We start from the raw sequence: 27574 nt of genomic DNA, 5'->3' as shown, positions 1-27574 counted from the left end.
TTTCTTTCCCATTCTTTGTCCCTCTCACTATCTTCCAGACTCCAGTATGTCTCTCTATGTCTCTGCTTGCCCCTTTCCCCTGCCGCTTCGTATGCTCACCTTCCAGCCACTCACAGCCTCTCTGCGCTTGGGAGACCTGCTTGGTTTTGTCCCCTGGCCTTGAATGACAGCTTCTAGAAGTAGGAGTCTGGATGGCAACTTCCACAGTCCTCTCGCAGTAAGGACACAATACCCAGAGCATATTAGCCCACAGTATTCCCACAGTCCTTCTGAACCCCAGATCACTGCCACAGCTGTTCAGATCGCGGCTGGTACCAGACCTCAAAGCCAGGCCCTACCTCAACTACCAGTCAGAATGACAAGGCCCAGCTGTCAGGGAGGCTTCTTGCTGCATCTTCTATACCATGTTCTTGGGCACTGGCAGGAGCTGGGCAATGGATTTGAAATTTTAGCTCTCTACATCTTGGGCTAACTTAAGGTAAGCAATGGTAGCACTCTCAGGGAAGGCTTCTGTTCTCTTCCTGTGGATGGAGCCTCCCACATACTAGACAAATGGTCTCTCTCTAAGCTCTCCTCAGTTTCTTTTTATTCTTTTATTTTTTTTTATATTTGTTTGTGTGGGGGGGTTGTATATGGGTGCATATGTGTGTGTGTGTGTGTGTGTATGTGTGGTATGAATGTGTCTGTGTCTCTGTGTGTGTGGTACGTGTGTGTGTGTGTGTGTGTGTGTGAGTGTGTGTGTGTGTGTGTAGGGGGGGTGCATGTACAAATCCAGCCAAAGATCAGTGTTCTGTCTCTTCATCTGTCTCTTTTCACCTTTTGTTTCCTTAGAGACAAGGGCTCACTGCATCGCTGGCTGACTTAGAAATTGCCATATAGACCAGGCTGAACTCAAACTCACAGAGACCTGCCTCTTCCTCCTGAGTGGTGGGCTTGGAAAGCTGCACCACCACACCTGCATTTATTGGTTTATTTTTGACACATCATCTTAAGAGGTTGCCCGGCTGAACTCGAATTTTCCACATAGCTCAGACAGACCTTGAACTTGTGATTCTCCTGCCTCAGCCTACCGAGTAGTCTGTCCTCCGTGCACAACTCGGAAAGTTTCTGATCAAAGAGAGAAAAATATGGTGGCACATACCTGCAGTACCAGCACTTAGAAGGCAGAGACAGGAGGGCTGTGAGTTTGAGGCCAGCCTGGGCCAGGTAGAAGGATTGTCTTTCAATGAAACCTAAAAGGAGGAGGAGAGGTAAGAGAAAAAGAGTGTCTGAAAGGGAATAAACACTGCCCTTTGGCACAAGAAGGGACTAACTGGGCAAGTAAAATATTCTTTCTTCCTACCCCCACGCACCCTTCCTGCATACTTAGAGTGGCGATATTAAGGATGACCTAAAGATTATGGGTCTCTGTGCACAAGCCGGAGAGTCTCCTTGGGCCTTTGGCTTCTCTCAGAGTCAAGCTTGAGAAAAAAAGTCGGAGTGGAGATGGTGGGGGGCATTGAACCCTAGCTGGGTGAGCAGCGGGGGATGTGGTAGTCTTGGACAGCCCTGCCAAGGGGAACCAGTAGGGGTGGAGGTGTTGGGGGGGGGCACTGTGGTCGAGTTGGATGGGCAACAGGGGATGTAGTAGCGCTGGGCAGCTCCATCTGGGAGAGTGTGTGTTGTACCCCCCACGAGGCTTTGAGTCATAGGCAAACAGTTCTGCCCGCGCTGCCTCCTCCCTCAGCTCCCAGCCACAGACACACTTGGAATTTCCAAAGTTTGGTTTTTGCTTTTGCATAGCTGTGAGTTTCAGAAACACCCACCTCCAGAGCTAGCCTAGAAAAGGAAATTTCTTTCTCCTGGCATTTGAGGTTGGCATTGGTGGGACTTCAGAGAGCACTCGAGCCTGTCCTACTCCGGTCCCCTGCAGCCTGATAAATATGGCCCGGATGGAGGCTTGAAGAGAAGGAATGACTGGCCACAGGGGCCACCGCAAATCGGTGACAGAGCTGGCTGAGGATCCTGGCCCTTTCCATCTTGCTTATGGGATGTTTGCTTGCTCGCTCTCCCTGTTCTCTCAACCCTCGGCCTGGCCAAGCCATCTGTTTTGCTCTCTCCTCTCTTCACGATGAAATGCAGTCTTCACACTACAAGAAGCCGAGGGTTTGAGATACTCAACAAATAGGAATGTCTAGTGCCTTCTGGCCCACACTACTGGATGAACAGCATGACAATAGGATGCGTATGTGGAGTAGCCTTTCCTTTGTTCCTTCGGTCAGGTGGTGCCCATACCAGACTGGGTCACAGGAAGGTCCATGCTCACCCAGCTTTGAAGTGTTCCTGAGATGGAGTATCAGTGACTCCTTCACAGCCACTCACCGCCAGACCGAGCAAAACTTAAAACGCAGCTGGAATCAAACTAAAATTTGGATAGAAAGGAGGGACTTGCCAATACCACTACCCTGGGCCATTCCGCCAGGGATAGAGATGGGTATTCACCTGATCACCTCTACAGCCTAGTCCTGTATCTGAACAGGCCCTGATCTCACTTTGGATATCTCTCCATTGTAGGACTAGTGAGTGGGACAAGAGTCCATCTGTCCCTTTCTAAGGAGCCAGGTGGAAGCTCTTGCCTAGAGTAACGCAGGTGGCATATTCAGTCCATGGCCAAACAATCTGATGGAGACACAGATGCCTCGTCCTGGAGGGGAAGGAACAGGGGGTGCTACGAGGCATGTGTCCAGGGGGACTGCCCTGCCTTGGCTTGTGGAGGGAGAGTTTTGGCAAAGCATGAATCTCGGAGAAGACAGATTTCAGGTACAATCCAAGACGTCCTTGTTGAGTGACCTTGGCCGAGTGACTTATCTTTGTGAAGCCATGATCTCCTCATCTCTAAAGTCCTATGTCATCGCCATACGAGCTTTTACAGGTCAGTGCCTATTAAGTGCTCTTTCTTGGTGAACACACTTGAAGAAGGAGCTCCCACAGTTCCACAGTTGGTGTGCAAGGCGGTAAGGAGAGAAGGTGTATGCATCAAGAGGATTGGGGCTGAATTAGCTGGCGAGCAACTCTGTGTGCATCAGCAGGAAGAGGCGGTGACTCAGAGAGCTCCCACATTAACTAATTAGCTGACTAGGGCCAATAGAGGGGCACAGCTCTTCCACTCACCAAGGGTCCTCTGGAGGAGGAGTGATGGGTTGCCTATTTAGAGAAGAGAAGAAAGGAGGTTGATTTCCTGGCCTCCTGAAGTCTCTATCATGCCACCTGCTCACCCAGTGTCACAGTGGAAGTTGGCAAAGGCATCACCTTTGTATGCAGCCTCGCTCCCTGCACATGGCCCGGAGAGTACAGTATAGGCCCTATTTCAGCTCACTGGCTCTTGGGCTGAGCCCTCATTGCTGTCTTGAAGCCCCCACCACCTGCTGACCCAGCCTCACACTGATGCTGTAAATGTGTTTTGAGTTCCTATGTGCTGTGTAAAGGTGCTGTCCTGGACACTGAGGAGGGCACAGGAGCTGAGGAGGTTGGCTCAGAAGAGGCTCTAGGCATTTCCGGTGCTTCAAGTGAATGGTAGATATGGAGCATGAACCAAAGACTGTGCAGAGTTATGGCTGACAGAGGTTTTCTTTGTCTGAGTTGCATTGGGTCTCCAGACCTCAGTTTCCCCGCATGCAGGTGAAAATACCAGGTTTTCCAAGATGGAAGGCTCTTTTAGCTCCTCAGAGCCTGTAGGATGGCTGAGGGTAAGAGGGGCAGATTCTGGTGTGGTCCAGGGTAAGGAGCTGGCCTGGAGAACTTGGCACTCTTTTCAGCCTCTCAGGGTCGACTTCCTCTCTCTTCCTATCTCCTGCTCTGGACACTCTAGGCTCACCCCACCTGAACCCAACATGGCCTCTTCAGGAGCTAGGCTTTTGCTCAGGCTGGACCCTGGGCCCCGAATGCCATCCTCTCTCCAATTCTAGCAGAAACCATCATCATGGATGCTGCAGATGATTTAAAACAAAAAAATGAAAGGGAGGGAGCACATTAGATTGTATGTTCTCTAACCACAGTGGACTGCTTTTGTCAGAATCTCTTGCTGTCCAAGAGATTCTGGGATCAGAGATCACATGCCCAAAACCCAGCCGTGGGCTCGGAGGCTTTCTGCTTCCACTCAAGGGACTGCTAAGAGTCTACCTTTGAGGGTATTTTAGTCTATGGCTTTTGTCTAGTTTGCTTTCTATTGCTCTGATAAACGCCATGGCCAAAAGCAACTTGGGAAAAAAAGGGTTTATTTTCTCTTACAACGCCCAGTCCATCACTGAGTGTAGCCAAGGCAGGAACTCGTGGACGGCAGGAACTTGGAGGTGGGAACTGAACAGAGGCCATGTGGAGGGGGACACTGCTTACTGGCATGCTCCTCAGGGCTTGCTTAGTTTGTTTTCTTCTACCTTCCAGGATCACCTTCTCAGGGGTCGCACCTCCCACAAGGCTGGGTCCTCCCACATTAATCATTAATCAAGAAAAATAGCTCACAGAGTTGCCTACCAGCCAATCCAACGGAGGGATTTTCTCAAGTGATGCTCCCTCCTCCTACATGACTCTAGCTCGTGCCAAGTTGGTAAAAAGCTAACCAGCACAACTCTCCTGTGGACTGAACATGTTCCCACCCTCCCTTTCACAAGGATGAAAACTAATCTTCAATATAATAGTATAGAGAGGTGGCAGGAACCTTTGGGCGATAATTTGGTCCTAAGGGCTTATCCTCGGTAATGGGATTAATTCCCTTATTAAAGGAAGCTGGGTGTGGTGGTTCATGCATAACACCCTGGCTACTTGGGAGGCTGCGAAAAGAGGAAACAGGCTACACAGTGAAACTCTGCCTCAAAACCCAAACAAACAAGAGGCAGGAGGGAGCTTGGCTGCCTCTCTCGCGTGTGAGAACCAAACTAGAAGGCATTCTTCCGGACACCCAGAAGCGCCGGCACTGCACACTGAACCTGCTGGCACCTTATGCTTGGACTTTTCAGATTCCAGACCTAGGAGGGATACGTTTCTCATCATCATGAATGACAGCCCCGATCTCTGTGTTATGGCAGCCCAAATTAAAACAGGCTCTGGTTTGCCAACCTGCACCTCTCCTCTTCTTAGCCATACTGTTTTGGGTTCCTCAGGTCCCATTGTAGAGCCCCAGTTTCCCCCTATGTAAAATAGGTGTGTTGAGTCCCGCCCTCCAGCGCTAAGAAGTGTGGAGCAGTGCCTATGTAGAAGTTGCTGGCCAGTGATGGCTGGCTTCCACTGTCTGCCATACTCCTGCTGAGAGACATGCTGACACCTCCACTCTCTGCTGAGGGACGGGACATGCTGACACCTCCAGATCCTTCAGATTCACATAGCAGAAAGCATCACCCTTTGCTTAGAAATCATTTACAGGGATTGTCCACTGAGAATTCCTGGAAATCTAGCTAACTTTGCCCTTTGTGCTTTCATGGGCCCTGCGGTTTTGGCATCCATTGCTCTTGACCCTCAGCTCACGCAGGCACACCGACAGAGGCCTCATTTGCCCAAGCGACATTCTCTCCACCCTCAGGGAACCCGGGCTTGATAAGTCTGGGGTGGGGTTTCAGAGGGATCCACCCCCATCTCTCCAAGGCCCCTGAGTCCCAGGGAGAAAGCTGGCGCCTTGCCAGAGCTCTTTTCTTGCTGCCTGCCTCTCTTCTTCGTGCAGATGGCTTTTATCCTTGCTTTCTTCCGAGACAGATGGTGTAGGGACTGGGAAATAGGGTGGGCTCCTAGTTCTGCCACTTTCTACCTGGGAGACCCAGAGCATGTGACTTGACTCTCTGGCCCTCACTCACTTTAACCCCTCTTCCCCATGGGGGGCACATTCATAATCACACACCCCCACCCCCCGCAGGATTCTGTGAAAATCCCAAAGCATTGTGCACATGACCGCATGCCACATAGCAAGCGCTTGACTAATGGCAATTGCCTCTCTGTGAAAGTGCTTCATGTGATGCCAGGCACATTGTGTGCACTCAGAATATAGTCATTGAGTTGATGCCTGACGTTGAACAAAAGTCTAGACGTGGATGCCTTTGCCCATACAGCTTTGTATAGACTACATAAGATCTGAAAGTCAACCTTCTTTTCCTGCCCCACGACAGCAGGCTTTACAGAGAGCTAAGTCCTAGGAGCTTATGACACCAGGAAAAAACTGCCCTTTGTCAGGCCCTTGCCACTCTCAGATTTCCTTGGCTATTTCCACTCCAGAATCTTACTTGGGACCAGTTAAATGATTCTGCTAAGAGCTACAAAGCCCCTGCTACTCTCTTGTCCTCTGCTCTGGATGCCAAGGAAAGGCGAGGCCTGTGCTTCCTTCTGATGGACTTTCTGTTCAAGAGGAGCATCATCCCCTCAGCCAGGGGAGCCAGCATGATGGGGAGAAGGAAAGGGCTCAGACAGCAGGCTATTTTAAGTTGACAAGACAGAGGGATAGATTGACCTGAGGTCACCTAGGAATATTTGGGCACCCAGAGGCTCCTGAAATCTCCCCTTTACCTTGTCCCGTTTCTGACCACACCTCTGTGGGGTCTTCTCGACTCCCATCCATATGCAGCATAGACTATCTTGATGACCTAACTCTAGCCAGCAGCCAGCATCTTCTAGATTCCTGCGTAGTGGGGGAGGAGGCTGGGGCCCTCTCTGTGGTGGGAATGTGTTGGAGGCCAGGAACTTGCACAGGCAAATGGTGTCTGTAAAAACATCAGCTGTTGACAGCTCCAGCTGTGGGCCCCAATAATGCCCCATAAGCCAGATGTTGGCTTCACCCACCTCTGTCCTGCAGGGGCTGATTTACAAAGCACCTCACAGTCTGAGGAAGAGCAGCATGAGGCCATAGGGTGACAAGGGCCCAGTAACAGTTACACCCAATGCAAGCGCTAGGAAGTCAATAGGCTTAGTCTTCTGTCTCCAAGATTGTCTGGACAGCAGGGGTCACTCCTGGGTAGACAGTGTCCCATAGAATGTGGGGCCACAGCCTCCCCAGTCAAATGTTCTGTATTTCCAGCCTAGGACAGATAAGTTAATATGGAGTGGAGCTAGCATTGTACCTCATGCCTCTCCCAAGATGGGGTGAGTGTGTAAGCTGTGTCTGCACACCTAGAGCCCATGAAAGGCACGCTGTATAGTGCATTCAAGCATTTGATAAGGGTAGCACCATAGGCCTTCTTGCCAAGTCCCCAACTGCAGGCCCTAAGACCCCTCACTATCCTTGCTTTAAGATGCAGTGTGCCCAGTCCATGCCCGCTTCCAGCTCTTTACTATGCATGGAACCTGCTTCTTTCAAACTCCCTTAACTGAGTGATCTCAGCCCAAAGGTCTTGATGAACACCCCTCCACCTCCACCCCCTTCTAATGCATCCTCGCTGGTCGGCTGGGAACCGCAGACGGCGCTGTGACATGAGTGGAGATAAGGGGGCTCTCACATTTCCCCCGGCTGGGCTCCTGGGCCGCCAGCATTCACGCTGGCTGATTTCAACATGAAAGGGCCTCTTGAGAAGGAGAGCCCCCTCCCTTTCCCCCTTTCCACTGTTAAGCCCTACTCTGCAGCTAACCACTGTCTGAGCCCCTCCTTTCAGAGTACCCACATGCTCGCCTGCCTGCCAAGCCTTCCCCCCAACTTCAGTCTCACCTTGCCCCCTCTGTCATCCAGGATGGATACCCCCTGCACGGGTGCTCAGGATTGTCCCTGCCAGCAGAAGACTGCAGGGGAACAAGAGGGGAACAGAGTGTCAGCCAATGGCATGGGACTAGAGGCTGGCCTGGAGACATAGGCCATCTGGCCAACTGTAGACTAGCATGTTGAACAAATCTCTGCTGGAGGAATCTTCCAGTCCTAAAGGGACTCAGAGTGTTCTTGGAGCTGAGTCCTTGTAGCGAACTGCTCAGGTCTCCTACCAAGCCCTTCCTCAAGTACTGGAAACAGGTACCCTTTAGAACTCCACCAAAGCACCTCCTGGCTCTGCCACCAGAGGCCTTCCACAGATCTGCCCTAAATCTTTTATGTGGCAACTTTTTCAACCTTTTATTTTTGAGCTAATTTTAGACTTACAGAAAAGGTGTAAAAAATAGAACAGTTCGCTGCCACACACCCCTCACCTGGCTTCCCCTAATATTAACATCTTACATAACCGTAGTACAATACTCTAACTTCACCTCGCTTCGGTACTAGCACCTGAGCTGTGCAGCTTGCCACCCTTCCCCAGGTGGCCAAAAAGCTCTGCTTGCTGCCACAGGTCCCTACTCAAGATCCCACTGTTGCGTTTATCCTGTTTCCCGATGCTCTTCCAACCGCAACAGCTCTGCAGCCATTCCTCTTTGTGATCTTGACTCTTCTGAAGAGTGGGAGGTTTGAGGGCAAGAATAGTGTCCTTCTCAGCTCACCGCATGGAGGGGCTCAGCTAGCAGCATGTCTTACGCCTGCTGGTTACCTCTATCCCTTGGTCAACTTGGTGTCTGAAACCTGTGTCCGCGAGAAAGGTGCCTTGGGGATGACATTTGACTGTCCACGCCTTGTTTCTCTTCAAATGCTTACCCCCTAATTGTCATACCCTTCTGATGATCGCCATACACTATGGTGAGTTCTTAGTCTCCTCCCCCTGTCTCTGTGTAGTCTAGGCTGACCTGGAATTCATGATCTTTTGGCCCCAGCCTCTTGAGGACTGCGGGGATTCAGACACGTGTCCTCCCATGCATCCCTTTCTTGATGTGTATTATTAACTGCGAGGGACTGTCTTCTTCTCTATTTGCTTACTTACAGAGTCATTTATAACAGTATGGACCAGGAGACTACTACTATAGTCTAGGTTTAAATCTACCTTTGAGGAGGTGGAGCATCATTGCTCTACCCTGAACCTCCTCCTGAAGAGCAGAGTGCGTAAGATGGGGACAGCAGTTCAGAGAAGCGCATCAAACAGTCCCTCAGCCAGGGCATCAAGGTCAGCATCACCAGCTGAGCATCCTTCTCACTGCTCTGCACTTCGCCTGTGCTGTTCCTCCCCAAATCCACTCCCCGCTTTAATCATGTGACCATTGTGAGCTTTCAGATCCAAACCAAGCACCCAACTGCACTATTCAAAGCTGTCGAAGTCACAAAGATCAAGGAGATCCTGGGAAAGCCTCTCAACCATAGGGAGTCTAATAGGACGCACCAGCTATAGGTATTGTGGTATCCTAAGAGTAGGGCTGGAATGAGTGGAGCTGGGACAGGTAAAAGTCATTCATTGAGTCACTGAGAGTCGAGGGTGGAGCTGAATGCAGGGACCGAGCCAAGCTCATGGGCCCTGGGCTTCACCTCCAGAGATGAAAAACAAACAAACAAACAAACAAACAAACAGAAAACTAAAACAACAGCTCTAAGAAAACCCAAAGAAAGCATGGCTTTGGTTAACAATGTATCAAAAAATGTATTCATGTTGATTCATTAATTGGAGTCAGTGTACCATACTAATGTGACTAGTTGGCAACAGGAAAAAGTAGGTGCAGGGTACATGAAAACCCTTTGTATATCTTTGTACCTCTTTATAAATCTAAAACTGGGCTGAAATAAAAATAAATTCCTAACGATCCAGTACTATCATTATTTATTTTCTGCTCCAGTTGCTCCCGCCTTGGCTAGGAGGACATCCTCCAGTTTGGCTCTGTGTCCCTCTCACAAGTTCCGTCCTCTCTGGCTGAGTCCTTATTCTCTGGCACCGCAAGATGCTCCAGGCTCGTCTTAGCCTTTCATTGCCCAGCCCCAATCCAGTCTTTTCTCCAGAATCCCTGACTTCTTTTGTTAGGGAATGGCATGGGAAACCATCCAGAAAATGTGTGTGAGCTAACTGTTGTTGCTGTGGTGTCAAATGCTGTTCGTGTTCATTCTTCAAGAGAGGTACTTAGTTTACTCTCTCTCTCTCTCTCTCTCTCTCTCTATATATATATATATATATATATATATACATATATATGAGATGCATAATGATATTTATAGCATTATATATCTCCTTTGTGTTATAAAAATGACCTGCTCCCTGTGCACAGTCATGGGCTACTGTTTTTCCAGAGTACCATATCAACACATGAAGCTGCTATGCCAAAATTTCACAGCACCTCACATGCTCACGGCAGCTGCCGGGGTGCTCTCTAAGGTGGCTTCAATAACTCACTGCTGTTCATGTTCACTAGCAGGCCATCAGGGTCCATCCTTCCCTAGCTTCCAGCCCCCATTGCACTCTCTCATTTCTGGACGACCTCCCATCCAGTCCTAGTAACCTACCTGCCATTTTCTACCAATCCTCTGGGGCTCTGCTTATGCTGCTCTTTGTATCTGAGGTGTGCTTCATCTCTGAGCAGCATAGTGAACTTCTACTCATACTTCAAAGCCCACTGCAAAGGGCATCTTTTGTATGAAGTCTTCAAGCAGGTAATCGGTGACTCCAACAGTGTTCCCCGTTTAGCCTTGTGGGACATGGACTGGAATTTAGGGGATCTCTCCCACTTGCTTGCCTGTGAACATACACAGACACAAACTAAGTTGGGCGCAGAGGAAGTCCTGGCAGTGTATCCTCAGTGAATATGTGAGTTTCCCATTGGCTCCAGGCAGTCCTTTGCCATGGGACTCTCTTTTGGCTGTGAAAGAGTCTGTTCTGCACCTCTGAAGGACGAATCATTTGTTGATGGTTGAGGCAAATGTCAATAAGGTGCTTTGGGACAGTCAAAGCCACTGGGTTCACACTCACTTCCCTGTCTCGTGCCCCAGGGCCCATGGAAAATGGCATTTGGAGCCTTCCAGCCAGCTCCCCACTTGTCCAAAACAGAAGCTTAGGAGCCATCTTCTTGTCTTCCTCTCACCTCCACTGCTATTCAACAACACCACAAGGAAATGAATCAGTGCTTCCCTCTGCTGCAGCCGCCCTGCGTCAGTTACCCATGGTCTCCCATGAGCTCAAAGACTTCTCGTTGGCCTTTCTGCTCCCAGTTGTGCTCCTTTCAACCCAGAAGACACCAGGGATTCAAAAGGTGTTGGGGACTGTGAACCCCCAGACCCTGAATTTCCTGTGGCCCCCCCTGCCTGCCTGTGCTTGCAGCTGCTCTGAGCTTGAGACCCTCGGGAGTTCCTGATGGCAGTGGAGTGCTTTCTGGTGGCCTTGCAGCTGAGAATTAAAGCGTGGCCATTAGTCAAGGAGAGCCTATATAAGCTGCCCTGGAGCACACTAAGGGGGGCATTCTTGGGGCCTGTCTGTGTGTGTGTGTGTTTCAATCTCCAGCCCCTTGCCCGACTTGCGAACTGTACTGTAGTGCGTAGAGCAGGCACTGTGCTATAAGAAAAATCACTCTATGTGCAACTACAATCTTGTTGTAACCATGCTTGTGTGCCCTGTGATTCCTGGGCTAAAGTTCCAGTGCCCTCAAGGCCGTGTTCCCGGCTCAGAAGCAAGGCAGAGCACAGCATGCCCCTGTGGTGTAACAGCATGGCCCGATGGGCCTGGGTGCTGGGATTGAGAAGGTGTGTGGTGCAACCTTCCTGCCTTCTCAGTGGGCATCACCGGCTTCTGCACAGGACTCGGAGTCCACCTTCCACTCTCAGAACACCCAGACTGCTGATTTTATTGTCATCTGGTCTGGTGTATGTGGTTTGTCCTGCCAAAGTTCACGTTGAAATCTGACTGCCGATGTAGTGTATTGGGAAATGAGGCCTCTTAAGAGTGCTTAATGTCTTTATTGTGAAACTTGATTATTTTCCATGGGGGTAGAGATCAGCTCTCATAAACTGTCTGCCCCTCTGGGTCCCCTCCATCTTCTCTTCTAGCCTGCTCACCCTTCCACATCTGCTCTATACGTGCAGTGGCATGTGGCCCCTGCCGGATGTACCACTCAGTCTTGAAGTTTGCATCTTTATCATGATGAGCTAAATAAACTTTGTTCTTTTTAAATTTTGAATCACGTAGTTTAGAGTCTTCAGTTATAGCCACAGAAAATAAACTAAGGCAGCTTTCTGTGCTCCTGAGTTCTATAGTATATACCACAGGGCCCAAAGTGCAGTGGGGGACTTCATCCGTCTCAATGATTGGATGAATGAACATAGAACAGATAGGCGGTTAGATGGTTAAAGAAAGTGCGCGCGCATGTGTGTGTGGGGGGGTAGACGAGTAGGCAGATGTATAGATGGGTCAATGAGTAGATGGACTGAGGGCAGGTTGAATGGCTATGGCTATAATAAGTGACAAAAGGATAGATTTTAATTAATTATGGAATAACAATAATACTGAAAGAGAATAGATTAAAAGGCTTGTTGAAAGTCTCAGGTATCACAGCCATCTTGAACTTCCTATTTTACAGATTAGCAAAGAATGGTTCAGGGGTCTAAAGTGACCAACGCACAGCTTTGAACCTAGGCATGCTTGATGCCAAAGCACATGTTCTTTCCACAACTTCACATTAAAAACAATGTAGGATGCTCCATTATTGCAAGCTGAATGTGCAAATTGAGTATAGAATTTATGCCCAAGGGACATAAAAATTGAGCTTTTTAAAAATTTTAACACTTTCAATTTTTCATTCATTCAACGTATATATCCAGGATGGGTAATCTTCATTGTCAATTTGACTGGATTTGCAATCACCTAAGGAGACACACCTCTCTGAACATGTTTGCGAGCATATTTCCATAGACGTTTAAACCGAGGAGGGGAAACCCAACTCTTAAGGCACTTATACCATGGGGTGAGGTCCCAGACAGAATAACAGAAGGAAGATGGTTGAGCACCAGCATTTGTTACTTTCTGCTTCCCGACTGTGGATGTGACATGACCAGCTGCTTCATGCTCCTGATGCTGTGTCTTTCCAACCATGACGGGCCGCACCTTCGAACTGGGAGCCCAAATAAACTTTCCTTCCTTAAGCTGCTTTGTTAGGGATTTTGTCCTAGTAATGAAATAATGCAGTCTTTCTGTGTCTCTGAGTCTCTCTCTCTCTTTCTCTCTCTCTCTCTCTCTCTCTCTCTCTCTCTCTCTCTCTCTCTCTCTCTCTCTCTCTCTCTCTCTCTCTCTCTCTCTCGGTAATGATACATGAATGCGAGTTTGAATCTTGGCTCTACCTGTTAGCAAACCTCATAACTTCTTAGCACCTCAGTTTTTTCACCTTTACAATAGCGACACGGGTTTCTCAAGTATTCCACACACATCGCACAGGCCTATAAATGACTTAGCACACCACCACACACACTGCTGCGGAGTGTCATCTGTCTGGGATTCAGTCACTGCAATGCAGGGGTGGCCAATTCTGTGTGGTCTCCGCCTTTTTCCTCAGGGAACTGAGGGCAGGAGAAATCAACATTGAGCCCATGGACTGTGTTATGAAGGGTGGAAAAACAAAACAAGACAGAAAACCCAGAATGGCAAATCTAATTTCGATGGGATACTGTTGCAGGGCAGACTCTTTTTAAGGGGGCACGTCTCAGCTGTGACCTAAAGAACAAGAAGCAGCCAACCATGCAGACTTAAGATGAAACACCCCAGGAAGGGGGCACAGCAAACGCAAAGGTCCTGAGGTTGGTCTGAGCTTACTGAGTCTCTAGGACGGCTTAGCAGCCTGAACAAACCAAGAGCTGGGAGATAGATGCAGGGAAAATCACAGGCATGGTAAAAAACCAGTTCATGTGCTCCCCTGTCTCTTAGTAGCACAGAAAACCACTGGGGAGTGGGGAGGATCCTGTTGCTAAGGTTCCAGCCCAAGGATGTGGATCAAGATGGTGCAGCGCAGACTTCATACTGTTTGGGGTATTCCTTGACTCCTGTCTTGCTTCTGTTCCCCATATCCCATCTGCCAACCGATCTTTCTGTCTTCTGAACTCACATCCAAACCAACCCTTTCGGCCACCACCACAGGGCCTTCCCTCCCACAGCCCATTTGTGATACCTAAGGGATCCAAGCTGGAAGGGTTCCTTCATGGACTCCCAAGCCTCTTTGCCCCACCAAATCAGGTCTTTCCGTCCCTTCTGCTCTCACGCCCTCTTTCTCTTTTCCCTTTGTGCCCCTCCCCGGTCACAACGACCTCGGCAGTTCCTCCAGCGCTGTCATCGTGCAAGCAACTGGGCATTTTTCTGCGGACTCTTCTCTGCCTAGACTGCTCTCTCAATTAGCAACATGGTACAGCGCTGCCTGCCCTTCAGAGCTAATTCAAGTGTCACCTTCTCAATGTGACCTTAAATTTAAAAGCTCCCCTCAGCCTCTTTCCTCTTGCCTCACTCTCCTCCCCCACAGCACTTATCGACGGACAGCCATCATATCTTTTTTTTTTTTTGCCTCCATTGGCTCCCTGCAGTGTGGGCTTCACCGGGGAGGGGGGTATTCACTTCATGCTGTTTCTGAAGCACTTTCGACCATGTTTGCATACAGTGGGTGCTCAATAACTGTTTGTTGAAAGAATGCACCATCATGGAAAAAATGAAGAGAAAGTCCTAAGCTGTACTGGGAAGTGAGATGTATCTTAGACAAAGGCGGCCACATTAAAGCAGACTAGCCACCGTCAAAGTGGGCGATAAGTTGATATTTGCTGAGGAAGATGTTAATAGAAATAATAAATGGGGCCTCCCCACATCCTGTGCAAGCTGTCAGCTTGGCACGCAATGTCAGTGTCACACATGGGTGTGTGACGCTGCTTTAAGCTTGCCAGCCTTGCCAATATTGTTTTGGTATTTATCACTGCCTGCCCCCCAGTGCATGCACGCATGCCCAACAGCACCTGGCTTTTCTGATCCTACAAGCATCTCCAATGGACTTTTGGAGTGGGTGGATGTTAGTTCAAACCCGGCTAAATGGAGCAACTCCTTCCCCACGGAGGTGGTGTTGGGTTGGAACCCCAGCACCAACCCCTCAAGGAGTGATCTGAGGAGCTCGCTGAGCTCTATCCGGGTGACTTGGAGGACACTGGGGATTATAATCCCATCCTCCGGGTTTGCTTGGGGGTAGTCCAAGCACACAGAAATGAACATGTCTCACAGACTAGGAAGCTCTGGATATAGAGGGCAGATTTTCAGGGCTTGGCCCTCAAATGGAGCTGACTTACCATTTGTTTCCATAGAGAGCAGTCAGTTCATCCATACTTCCCCTGAGGGAGGTGGCCACCAGGCTGACACTGGGGCTCAGTTAAAGGTCTGAGGGGTGCGGAGTTCCCTTGCATTTGAGTGTTCCTTTGGGCCTTCTGTGAGTGTATTTGCACAGGTTTAACTGAGGAGGGAAGGCCCAAGCCTGAATACGTGCACGCGGCGTCTTAGCTCAGCCAGTCCTGGGTCTGTGAGCTGAGCACTATTCCTGCGCGCTCTTCACTGAGAAAATTGGGGCTTAGCGCAGTGGAATGCTTTGGGGTTTGTGCTCACCCCACAGCCTGCATTGTTACTCTGTCACATGGAGTCAGTCATCCCAGAGGGCAGTTGGGGGTGTCAGAGAGGGAAGGGGAAGGCAGAGGGGTGTGGACAGGCAGACTTCTACCACAGGAGCAGTGTCCCAGTAGGAATTCAGACAATGCCGGAAACCCCAAAGTAATTTTCTAACCCTGGGAAAATGACCTATAGTTTAGCTGGCATGCTCAGTGTGGCAGCTGCGGGAGGGGAGTTGTCGGGGCCTCCCTCCTCCCTGCAATCCAAGACACCCCGAGTGTGTGACAGAACTGGAACCATAGTAAAGCAGAAAAGCCCTTAGAGAGCTTCCTGACCCCTGCTGCTCCTTAAAACCTCCTGAATTAATCAGAGCCTGGTCTCCACCCCAAGCCTGGGGCCTGCCTCTGGAGGCCCTGACTCTGGAGTCCCTGCCTGATGCTAAGGATTTGAAGCAGCGTCTGCCTTTGGGAGTTTCCCCAGCTCTCTACTGAAGTCTAATGCTGCTTCGGTGTCTTCTACCTGTCACAAGCCTCCACAGTGCCACCTTACAGTTGGAGGGGTTGAGGCTGGTGAAAGCCACACAGACTAGCAAGCCCACTGTGCCTCCCTCTAGGGCTCAGCAAAACACAGGGGGCTCCAGTGCATGAAAGAAGAGTGGGTCTCCAAGGCCAGAGAGCAGTAGAAGGCGCTTCGGTTGAGCCAGAGCTACAAACATCCATTATTGTGCTGGGAGTGTGCTACCCTGACCTGCCTCCCTCACCTGCAGCTCGTCCTGCATCTGGAGGTGTGAGAAGAGCCTATTGCAAAGAAACTTTGGTCTTGGGCCCCTCACCTGCCGTGAACACTTTTGGGAGCGTTTCCTCTCGGGGACATAATGTTATTTATTCATCTACAAAATGGACTGAAACTCAAGTGTCCACCACACTTAGATATGTTCCCATCCTGACGCATACCGCTCCTAGAGACACATGGGCTGAGTCCTAACTCTGCATCCACAGCATCTACTCTGCAGCCTCCCGCCCTTAGCATGCACATCTTTGTATGTGACCTGGGCCTCCCTCCTGGGTCTTCCTAGGTCTGAATCCCCCTCCCTTCCCCTAAATTACACTATGAGGATATAGAGAACAGGGGAAAACGGTCGGCATCCGTGCCCCTGGAGATCCAGCCCAGGGTCCACTGGAGGGAAGACTTCGAGGCAGAGGCTCCTGTCAGGTGGAGGGAAATCTGCAGGTGGGCTTCACCTCTCCCTTTCCGGCAGCCATCCGTGGTGGGGTCAGAGCATCCAGCCATCTCTTACTTCAGCATCCCTCAGAGCTGCTTTCTCAGCATCTAGTGCTTGTTAGAGAGTGCAAGAGGTCAAGTCAGCAAGCCATCTTGGGGCAGGAACAGAGAAGATGGGAGACTGCCTAGCTTGGATGGGAAGTGGGGGTGAAGCTACCTTTAGAAGCACTGAAAAATGGGTCTGTGAGTCCCAGGCCAGGGAGGATGCTTCTCTGTGCCATGTCAGATGTCAACAGTGGCAAGAAGAGTGATATGCCTTGTGTCAAATTCCACCAACAGCCCTGGAAGCAAGGGAAGCTCCTTCTTGATGTAACACGCACCGCAGACGGATTGTTGAGGCCCAGGCAAAAAAAAAAAAAAAAAAAAAAAACCCTCTCCAAAGTCATACAGCCATTGCCTCAAGGGCTGGGTTGATAACTGGGCAGAGGATTCTTAAGTGGCTGTCATTTTCATCCCACCCAAGAGCCTCTAATACTAAGACGAGCACTGCCAGGCGCATGGGGCGTGTCTGAGATCACAACACTTGGACACAGAAGCAGGATGATTGCAAGTGTGAGGCCTGCTTGGGCCACACAGCGAGGCCCTATTTTAACAGCCATGACAAAAATAAATAGCAATAGCACCTGCGCAGTGCTTCCTATAGGGCAGCCACGGTCATGTTTCCTATCAGTAGACGGATCTATTCTGGGCAATGCTGCGATGAGATGGGCACTCCAACAGAGTGCAGACGAGGGACCCGAAGTTGTGCACATTCAAAGAATCTGCTCCTAGACACTGGGCTGTAATGTGTGGGTCAGGGCTCAGAGCCCACGCTCACTTTCGCCACAGTATAAGGCAGGAGTTGCAGAAAGAGTGGACCCCAGCAGGGGAAAACCCAATCTTCACAGCCCCCCATATGTCAGTGTTCCACACGGCCCAGGCAGCCATTCGGGGATATGTGGCACTGAACAAATCTGTCACTTGGTCCTCTGAGCTTCATCTTCCTCCTGACCAATTAGGTGAGTAGACGAGGGCCTCAGAGTACCTCTTCTCTGACTTCTATCAGCCTTTTCTCTTACATTTGTTAGCAAAGAGGGACTTAGATGTGCTGAGGAGGAGGAAATTCAATCTGGTCATGTCCAGACCAGGGAGCTATTTCCCATGACAAGGGGATGGGCATTAGGGCCCATCAACCTCCCAAACCATCTTGTCTGTGTGTGGCTCTGCAAAACCACCCTCCAGTCTCTCCCAGCCTTAAGGCTCAGCTTCCTGATTCTTTGTCTCCAGTTGCCCAGCAGCCAAGTTCTCCACCCGCGTTCAGCTTTGATTCTTTGATGCACCTGGATCTGGGGTCAGCAGACGTCCTGAGCAGCAGAATCACCCCTCCCCTGAGCTGCTTACAGGAGTAGCCCTCAGTTACACACAATAATGTACTCAACTGTTGTGAGGAAAACATGCTGGCCTCGTCTCAAAGACCACACTTCCCAGCTGAAGAATGGCAAACACTACCCTGGAGACCAGCTTGGCTACATCTTTGATGTTTAGCTCTGGATAAATTCCTCAGCCTGGCTGAACTGCAGCTTGCTCATCTCTATAGCGGCAACACAACAAACTCAACTAACCAAATAACCAACCAAATATACATTTCTAAGCCGATGAACAGCTGGGAGGAGTCAATTATGATAGTGGATGACCATGCTCAGAGTGAGTGGCCCATAGTACAAGATTCATTAAAAAGAACTTAGCTCCTCCCCCCAAGGCAGCGCTAAGGCTGGAAGCCAGGGCTTTGTGCTTGCTAAAAAAGAATGAAACCCACCACTGAGCTACATTACCCACGACAAAGTAGCTTTGCTTCACACATCTGTGCGATCTTAGGCAAGTCAATGAATCTCAGTTTCTGAGCTAAGAGGCAAGATGTAAAATTGCTCTCCCAATGATATTTTTATAAGGGAACAATGAGATAATGAATGTAAAATTCCTTGCATGGTGTCTGGCAGATGGCAGAGAATAAAAAAGTATGTTTCCTGCTCCACCTAAGTCTATACAGAAAGATGAAACTATTTGCCCCAAACATACCTAAGTGCACAAAAATATGTGTTTCTAACATTGCTATTACACAGATGTGTCCAGAGAGAAAAAGAAAGAGCATTCCTCAGCCATTTTTCTGAGGCTAAGCAAATAACTGGACAAATCTTGCTACCCAAACTAGACGAGAACATGATAATAAAGGAATATTTCAGATAAGTTTGTCTTATATACGTAGACATAAAACCCAAAGCCAAAATATTAGGAGACAGAATTGGGGAACATATTGAAGAATAACACATGATGAGCAAGTGAGGTATATTCCAGGACCTCAAGGGAGGAAGATCAATGAAACAAAAGGAGTGCATTCTTTGGAAAGATCAATAAAATTAACAAATCTCTAGTAAGATTGGCAAAGGAAAAAAGAGAGAAGATGCAACCTGCCAATGTCAGAAATAGCAGGAGCTATTGATACAGGCCCCATGGCTATCAAAAGAAAAATAAGAAAATATCATCCAGAGCTCTTCACACAAAACCAGCAGCTCTGATAAAGGAATCAGTTCCTTGGAAAGCACAAGCTACTACAGCTCATCCAATGGGAAGCAACGAATTAACAAAGAAATTGAATTTGAAATGAAAACTTATTCCCAAATGAATTTCAAGGCCTTGTTGACTTCGCTGGACAATGTTACTACAAGTTGAAAGAACCATTACAACAAACTCCACAGAATCTTTTCCAGAAAGTGGAGGAGGGAGGGGAGACACATTTTATGAGGCCAACACAACACCAAAACTGAAAGAAAACAGTACACAGACAGAAAACCACAGAGCAATGGGAATAAGTGGAAAAATCACTAACAACTGGAAGTCAACAATTTATAAAAGGAATTACATGTCACGGTGAAGAGAGTTGGTTCCAGGAATGCAAGGTTGGTTTAATATTTAGAAACCAACCCACATACTTCTCCATATTGGTGGGCTAAGAAAGAAAAAAGTCACACAAATTCATCAATAGATATAGAAAAAGCACCCAACATTCTTCTTTAAAAGAATCCTAGAAAAAATCTAGTCAATGTAATAGACAAAGCAAAGAATTGGAAAGAACAGACAAGGCACACAGACTGGAAAGGAAAAAGGAACTTGCTTCTTATAGGCCAAAATATGATTGCACATGTAGAAAGGCATCGGCAAAAGAGTTCCTTAGAACTAATAAGTTCAGCAAAGTCACAGGTGCAAGATAAATATTAGAAACCCAACCACATTTCCATATGCCAGCAATGAGTTTGTGAAGATCAAAATTAAAATGCAATACTGGGTCTAATCTCCACAAACAAAAAAATATGAAAGATCAATATAATAAAACGAGTAGCACTTCTACACTGAAAAATCACAGAACACAGAGAAAGAAAGCAAAGAACTAAATAAGAGAAGAGGCGAACTTGGGTGCACACGAATCCCAAGAGTCAACATAATACGGATGTCAGTCCTCTCAAACTCACACACAGGCTTAATCCCGTCAGCATCAGGACGTCGACACAGCTTTTATAGATAAAGGCAAGATATTCTAAAATTTGTATGAAAAGGCAAAGAAATTAGACAAGGCAATTTTGAAAGAGAACATAGTGGGAGGCATTCACTGCACCTGCTTTTAAGACTTATTACCTAGCTCCTGTAATTAAGACTTTGTGCTACTGGGGGCAGGGAGAGAGGCAGAAGGAATTGTGAACCCAGAAACAAATCCTCTACGTGTGCTCCCCAGCTTTCTGACAAAGGTTCAGCAGTGTCTTGCTGGAGGAAAGAATTTTGGGCAGTCACTAGCAAAACACTTAAGTCTCAACTCAAACCTCACACAAAACTAAGCTGAAAATGAGTCATAGATTTAATTATAAAAATAAAAGTACATAATAGAAAGGAAATATAGGCAAAACCTCCCAACCCGAGACACTGGTAAAAAATTTTTAGTCATGACATCAAAAGCATTATCGAAGAAAGAAAAGACAATGGATGAATTAGACTTCATCAAATTAAACATTCACTAATCTGCAAAGAAAACGGATGAAAAGGCAAACTACAGATTGGAAAAGTATTAACAAACCACGTATCTGACTAGGACTCATATCGAGAATATATAAAGAGCTCAAGACTCAACAGTGAAACAAGACAAGACAAGAGAAAACAAAACAAACAACCCAATTAGAAAATGGGCAAAAGACACGAAGAGACATTTCACCAAAGAGGATATACAGATGGCAAATAAGCACATGAAAAGTTAGTCAACATCATTAATGCAAATTAATGCAAATTGAAACCACAATGAGATATCACTGCATAACTAGCCAATGACTAAAATTTAAAAATTAGTGACAGTACTGAATGCAGTGACTTGCCGCTGTCGTATACTGCTGCAGGAGCTCCAAAAGGCCACCCTGTGGAAAGCCTGACTCTTTCTCATAAAATGATACATGTGACCATCACATGACCCAACAACTGTGTTCTTAGGCATTTATCCCAAGGAATTTAATAGTAATTTTCACACAAAAATTTGTACATGAATGTTTTCAGCAGCTTGCTTTATTACAGCCCCAAACTGGAAACAGCTTAAATGTGACTGATTGAACAAACTGGTACATCCGTACCGAAGAAAACTACTTGGCAACAAAAACCAGCAACTACTACATGCAATAGCTTTAACTGGGGCCCAGAGAATTTTGCTGAATGAAGAAGCCAGTTCCACGTGGTTGAATACAATATGTCAGGGTTACGCAACATTCTTGAAGTGAGGAAGTTATGGAAACGGGGAACAGATTAGTGGTTGCCCAGGGTTAAGGAGTGGGTAGGAGGAGGAAGGGAGAAGGCAACTGGAGGGCCTTTTGTGGTGTTGAACTGTTGGTAACTTGGTTGTGTCATTGTCAATAGCTTGGCTATGACACACACAACATTCTATTTTTATAGAGTGTTATCATTGGGAGAAACTGGGAAAAAGGCACACTGGTTCTTCCTGGGTATCTTCTTGTACTTAGCTGCATTTGATTCTCCAGTTTCCACAGAATAAAACATGATTTAACATACGAACAAAACCATCCCATCAATATATGAAAAAGGAGAATTTAGTCATCTAGACTGTTGGGATTTGAATAAGAGTGGCCCCATAGACTCACGGGTTTGAAAGCTTGGTTGCCAGGAAGTGGCACTATTGGGAGGTGTGGCCTTTTTGGAGGAAGTGTGTCACTGGGGGTGAGGCTTTGAGGTTTCAAATGCTCAAAACAATCCCAGTCTCTCTCTCTCTCTCTCTCTCTCTCTCTCTCTCTCTCTCTCTCTCTCTCCTGCTGCCCCTGCTCTACCTGTGGATCAAAAAGCAGGGCACTTGGCTCATTCTCCAGCGTTATGTCTGCCTGCACACCTCCATGCTTCCCACCGTGTTGGGAATGGACTAAACCTCTGAACCTGCAGCCAGCCCCAATTAACTATTTTCCTTTATGAGAGTTGTCATGGTAATGCTGTCTCTTCACAGCTATAGAAAGCCTAACTAAGACAATGAGCAAGTGAGTTTTGTTCCAGAAATTCAGGATAGTTAAACAATAAAAGCCATCATTTAGACTGGGGGTATAGCTCAGTGGTAGAATGTTGTCTACCACGCACAAGGCCCAGAGTTCCTTCCCCCAACACTGTAATCAGCGATATCTACCCCCCACATACATACACACATGCAGAGAGAAAGAGAGAGCAAACCCCCACAATTACTGTAATTCACCTAACAAGGAGAAAAATAATGAAAACATGTTAAAATTTTCTACAAGATTCAAGTCACTCGTGATTTTTAAAAGTCGCAACAAACAACACAGCTTATGATGAAAAATTGCAAGCCTCTCTACAGTGAGACTATTTTTATTTCACAATTTTATTTCCTTGTAATCCAAATCAGCATACCAAAGAAATGAAGGGTTTGAAAAGGAAAAAGAAAAAAAAATGATTTTATTTGAATTTAGATGACTATGTACATAGAAAATCTAAATGGCTTTATAAAAAGCTAGTTTAAAAATTATTTTTAAGTGTGTGCGTGCTTGTGTATATGTGTGGAGATATATGAGCATGAGTTCAAGTGCCCTGGGAGGCCAGGAGAGAACACCAGATCCCCTGGAGCTGGAGTTTACATAGTTGTGAACCCCACCAGACTTGGGTGCTGGGAATTGGCCTAAGGTCCTCTGTAAGAGCAGTATGTTCTCTTAGCTGCAAAGCCATCTGTTCGTCTCCATAAAGAAGAGATAAGTGAAGATAGCAAGACCACTAGCAAAAATCCACTGTATTCTGCATACCAGAGAAAAGCAGAAAATGAAGGTTCTAAAAAGTCCTGTCATTTCATAACAGTATAAATATTAAACACTTAGTAGTAAGTCTAATATGGAGAACCTCTATATTGAAAATTAGAACACATTACAGAGCGAAACTGAGGGAGACTTAAATAACTCAGGGGTAAATTATATTTATGGATTTAGTAAATATGACAATTCCCCTGAAATGAATTCAGAGTGTCTCATTCAAGAATCCAGCAAGTAAGTTCATGTGCCTCTCTCTCTCTCTCTCTCTCTCTCTCTCTCTCTCTCTCTCTCTCTCTCTCTCTCTCTCTCTCTCTCTCTCGTGTGTGTGCGTGTGAAGTTGAAGAAATGATCTTAAAATTCATGTGGGAATGGAAAGGGCCAAGAGTTTACCAAGTAATTTTAAAGGAAATAGCCACTATCAAAAAGTAGAAAGCTATAGTAATTAAGGCATTGTGGGAAGCTGACAAGCAGAGGAATAGGAAATCTGAAAAACAGAGTCAGACACATATAGGTACTTGATTTATGGTAAAAACAATATTGCATTGGGAACCTTGAAAAAATAATGTTGCTGCCATGTGGAGAAAAAAACCCTTCATTTTGACCCTTATCTTAGCTCATACTAATTTACTGATAAACTACAGAGATAAATGTAAAAGGTAATACAAAAGCTTTCAAGAGAAAGAGAAGGGCAAAGAGAGGAGCTGAATAATGGGTCCAAAGCTGCAGTTTGGTGGGGGAAAGTTCTGGTATGATATGGTGCATAGCAGAGACTACAGGCAGTATGAAGGCATCATATATATACTTCAAAATAGCTAAACAAGAGGATTTGCTGTGCTTTCCCACCAAGCAAGGATAAATGTCTGAGATGGTGGTTATGCTAACCACTCCAGCTTGAGCATTATACATAAGGACACGGGATATTATAGCACATACATTTGCATAATAATTAACAGAGAGGAAAATGTAGAACTTAGCACCTTTGGAGTGAACACAGACTTCATAAACAAAGCAGGACAAAGTGATCCAGAAAGGAAACTTTGATAATTTAAAGGGGCTCATGAGCCCCAACCCTTAGCTGAGGGTGTCTGTGGCTTCTAGGGGAGGGAGAGTCAGTTTTCCTTAGAGTATTGTTCCTGGTAGATCAGCCAAGCTCCAGTGGGTGGCCCCACACTCAGGAGCACCCCGGCAGCATAACTAGACTGGATGCTTTCTTTCAGAATGAGGACATGGAGTTTGATGGATAGGGAGGTGGTGGTGGATCTGAGAGAAGTTCTTATTTTCTTTCTTTTTAAATATTTTTATAAATTCATTGAGAATGCCATGCAATGTATTTGATCATATTCCTCCAAAATCCTCTCAGACATTTAACACAGCCTCTAAAGCTGGGCATGGTGACAGATGCCTATAAATGAAGTACTCGGGTGGCAGAGCCTGGTAGCTCATGAGTTCAAGACCAACCTGATGTACATAGTGAGGCCCTGTCTCAAAGGAGGAGAGAGGGGGAGGGGAGAAGAGAGAGGGAAGAAGATATGACAAAATATTTGTAATAGATTCAGCTCACAAATGTATTCACAGTATCACCAATAATCCACCAGGAAAATGTGAAGAGGATTTTGACACTTCACAAAAAATATGACTATTAAGATGGCCAATAAACAGATTTAAAAAGTGTTCCACATAAGTAATCAGAAGGAAAACACAAGGGCCACACTTGGTGGTGCATATCTCTAATGCCAGCACTCAAGAGGCGGAGGCAGGCACATCTCTGTAAGTCTGAGTCCAGCCTGGTCTAAACAGCGAGTTCCACGCTAGCTAGGGATACATATGGGAACCTCGTCTCAAACAAAATAACAACAAAAAGAAAAAAGCAAGTCAGGACCATAGTGAGATGCTAGGGTAAAACCACAATGATGAGGAAAATTGAGGAATGACATGAGCATGTGTGAGCGACGGAGAAGGGAGATGGAAACCCTGGCCCACTGCTGGTGGACAATACACTGGGCCAGCTCGCTGGGAAACCCAGCTGCAATATATGCCCAGGCTGAGTTTAACCCTCCATGCCTAGTCTCCATATTTCTGCATCAACTAACTAGGGATGGAAAATCTTGGGAGGGAAGAGTTACAGTTGTTCTGAATACATGGGGCTTTTTTGCTTATTATTAATCCCTAAATCATTCAGTCTATTTATACAGCGTTTACAAGGTAGCAGGTATTATAAGTAATTTAGAGATTAAGTGGGAAAGTGAGGATGTGTGAAGGTACTATGCAAACACTGTGCCACATTACCACGGGCGACTTCAGCATCAGAACATTTGGGCATCAGTGGGGTCCTGGAACCAATACCCCAAGGATACTGAGGGACAACTAACTGTATATGCTTATCTGTGACTCACTGACTCAATTCCAAAAGACATCTATAAGAATGTTTCTAGCATTCTTATACATAATAATGCAAACCCTGAAATTACCCCTAAGTCCCCAAATCACGGTTGCCTGGGCAACTGTGTGGAGACAAACACTCAAGGGAAAAAGTGATGGTGGCAGAAGCCAGGGCAGCAGTAGCATGGGGGAGGGCAGCGAAGGAAAGGAGATGAAGGCGGAGCTCACATGACTCTGAGCTGGATTGTGTTTAGGAGGTGACAGAGAAGCCAGGTCCTGGGCCTGAGCTCCTGAGAGGACCACAGAGTCTTTCATTCCTAGAAGAAACTGGATAAGGAGGTGGGTTGGAGATAAAGGGAGGGCTTGCTGAGGTCGGCAGTAAGTTGGAGGCATGGTCGGACCCGGCCAGAGGTAGTACAGAGATGCCTTCATTCCCATTTTCTACCCCTGACTCCTATAACCTAAGGTCACTAGGGGGACAGGTGCTAATGGACAAATGCCCCTGGGAGAGGAGAAGCAAGCCTGCAAGCAGGGAGGCACTGGGCCTTTGGCTTCATCTTGTGTGCTGTAGAAAGCTCATGAACCACTAAGGTCAAGACAGGGTTCTCCGTGTTCTGTAATGCTGTAGTCCACCACGCTGAGTCAGTGCCTCTGTCTTCTGACCCAAAGCCCCAGTTCTGGCTTCTCCAGAAATGTTTGTTTGGTTGGTTTTGTTTGTTTTTGAGACAGGGACTCATTATGCAGGCCAGGCTGTGTCGAAACTCACAGTACTCCTCCTGCATCAGCCTTCCAAGTGCTGGAATTACAGGCATGTACTACTACGTCTAGCACAAGGCTGGACAGTCCTCCACCTTTGACCTTTCCCGAAAGCTGTCATTGCCCAAGCAATTACTTTGCTCATCCCCCTCCCTCCCCTGTCTACACTTCACAGCAAGGGCCTCACTTCTGCAAAGAGGACATTTACCGTCTCTCTTAACTCCCTGCAAGGACTGAAAGGGAGACTACCCAGCATACATTTCAAAAGGAAGGTAGAACCTCAGGGGAAACTGAGGCCCACAGATGGGAAGAACTTGTTGAAGTTCTGCCGGAATCCAAATGAGGCAATGGCAAAAGGTAGGCAAGAATTCAGACATGATGCCCATGCTTGCAAGGTTCCCTTTTCTACTTTTGAGTAAGAAGCAGAGAGTGACTTTTGAGAATGATGGCAAAGCGAGGCACGAGGCACTGCTGTGTTCACGAGGGCTGTAGAGGTTGGCCGTAACCCGGAAACACCCAGAAGAAAAAAGCCAGACAAGGGAGAAGAAGCAGAAAGATGGGGACTGAGAGACAGTCAGCAAGCAAGATTGTGGGAGAGGAAGAGAAAAGGAAAGAAGGGAAACAAAGAGAGAAAAAAGAATGCGTGAAGAAAGAGACAGCAAGCAAGTAGTGGGGGCTGGCCTCCTGCTCCTGCAGAGCTTGCAGGAGCCAAGCCCACAGCACTGAAGAAGGCAGAGATGGGTGGCCCCAGAAATCCTTACCTGCCAAACCCCATCAGCCCTCAGAGGCCCAAACCAGAACTGAGCAGTCGATCTAAACAGAAAACAAACAGCGCAAAATGAAAACACTCTGGCTGCCCCCCGGCTGCGGCTCTGCGCATTCATTGGCCCCCTGGAGGCCACTGGGAAAGCAAGGCACAGCTTTTGTAACCCTCCTCTCTCTCTGTGCCCCCCTAGCCCCCAGCCACCCCCTACTAAGAGCCATAGACTCTGCTCTGTTCAAGATGCCATAGCAGGGGGAGGGGGAGGGCTCTTGAGGCCTGCGGGGCTGCGAGGGCTAGAGGGGTGTTCCCTGCCCTTGGCCTGGCACTGAAACAGTAAGGTTGGTGGGGTGCTGAGGGTGGGAAGCTTGGAGCGGGGCTCTACTCCTTACCCTAGGCCCTGGCATTCCTAAAGTGCCCAAGGACTGCCCTGGGTGTGGCTGGAGTTAGAGGCCAGCAGCAGGCCTGGGAAGGGGCTTATGGATTGCTGGAGTGCATGTTAGTGGGCTGAGTTGCTTTCTTTATCCACTGGGCTCTGGAGCCAAAAACCACGCAGAGGTTCTGTCTACAGTGTAGATTTATTGTCGCCGATAGATGATACAGCGAAAACTAATATTTGCCTTGCTCTTTGCAGTGATCAAGCTTTCTCCCTCTCCAGCAAGCTCACTGACCCCTCTGCCCCCTCCGGCGGGCACTGA

This window comes from Arvicola amphibius, chromosome X (assembly GCF_903992535.2).
Source record: "Arvicola amphibius chromosome X, mArvAmp1.2, whole genome shotgun sequence".
Classification (NCBI taxonomy): domain Eukaryota; kingdom Metazoa; phylum Chordata; class Mammalia; order Rodentia; family Cricetidae; genus Arvicola; species Arvicola amphibius.
Note: the sequence above shows the minus strand (reverse complement) of the source record.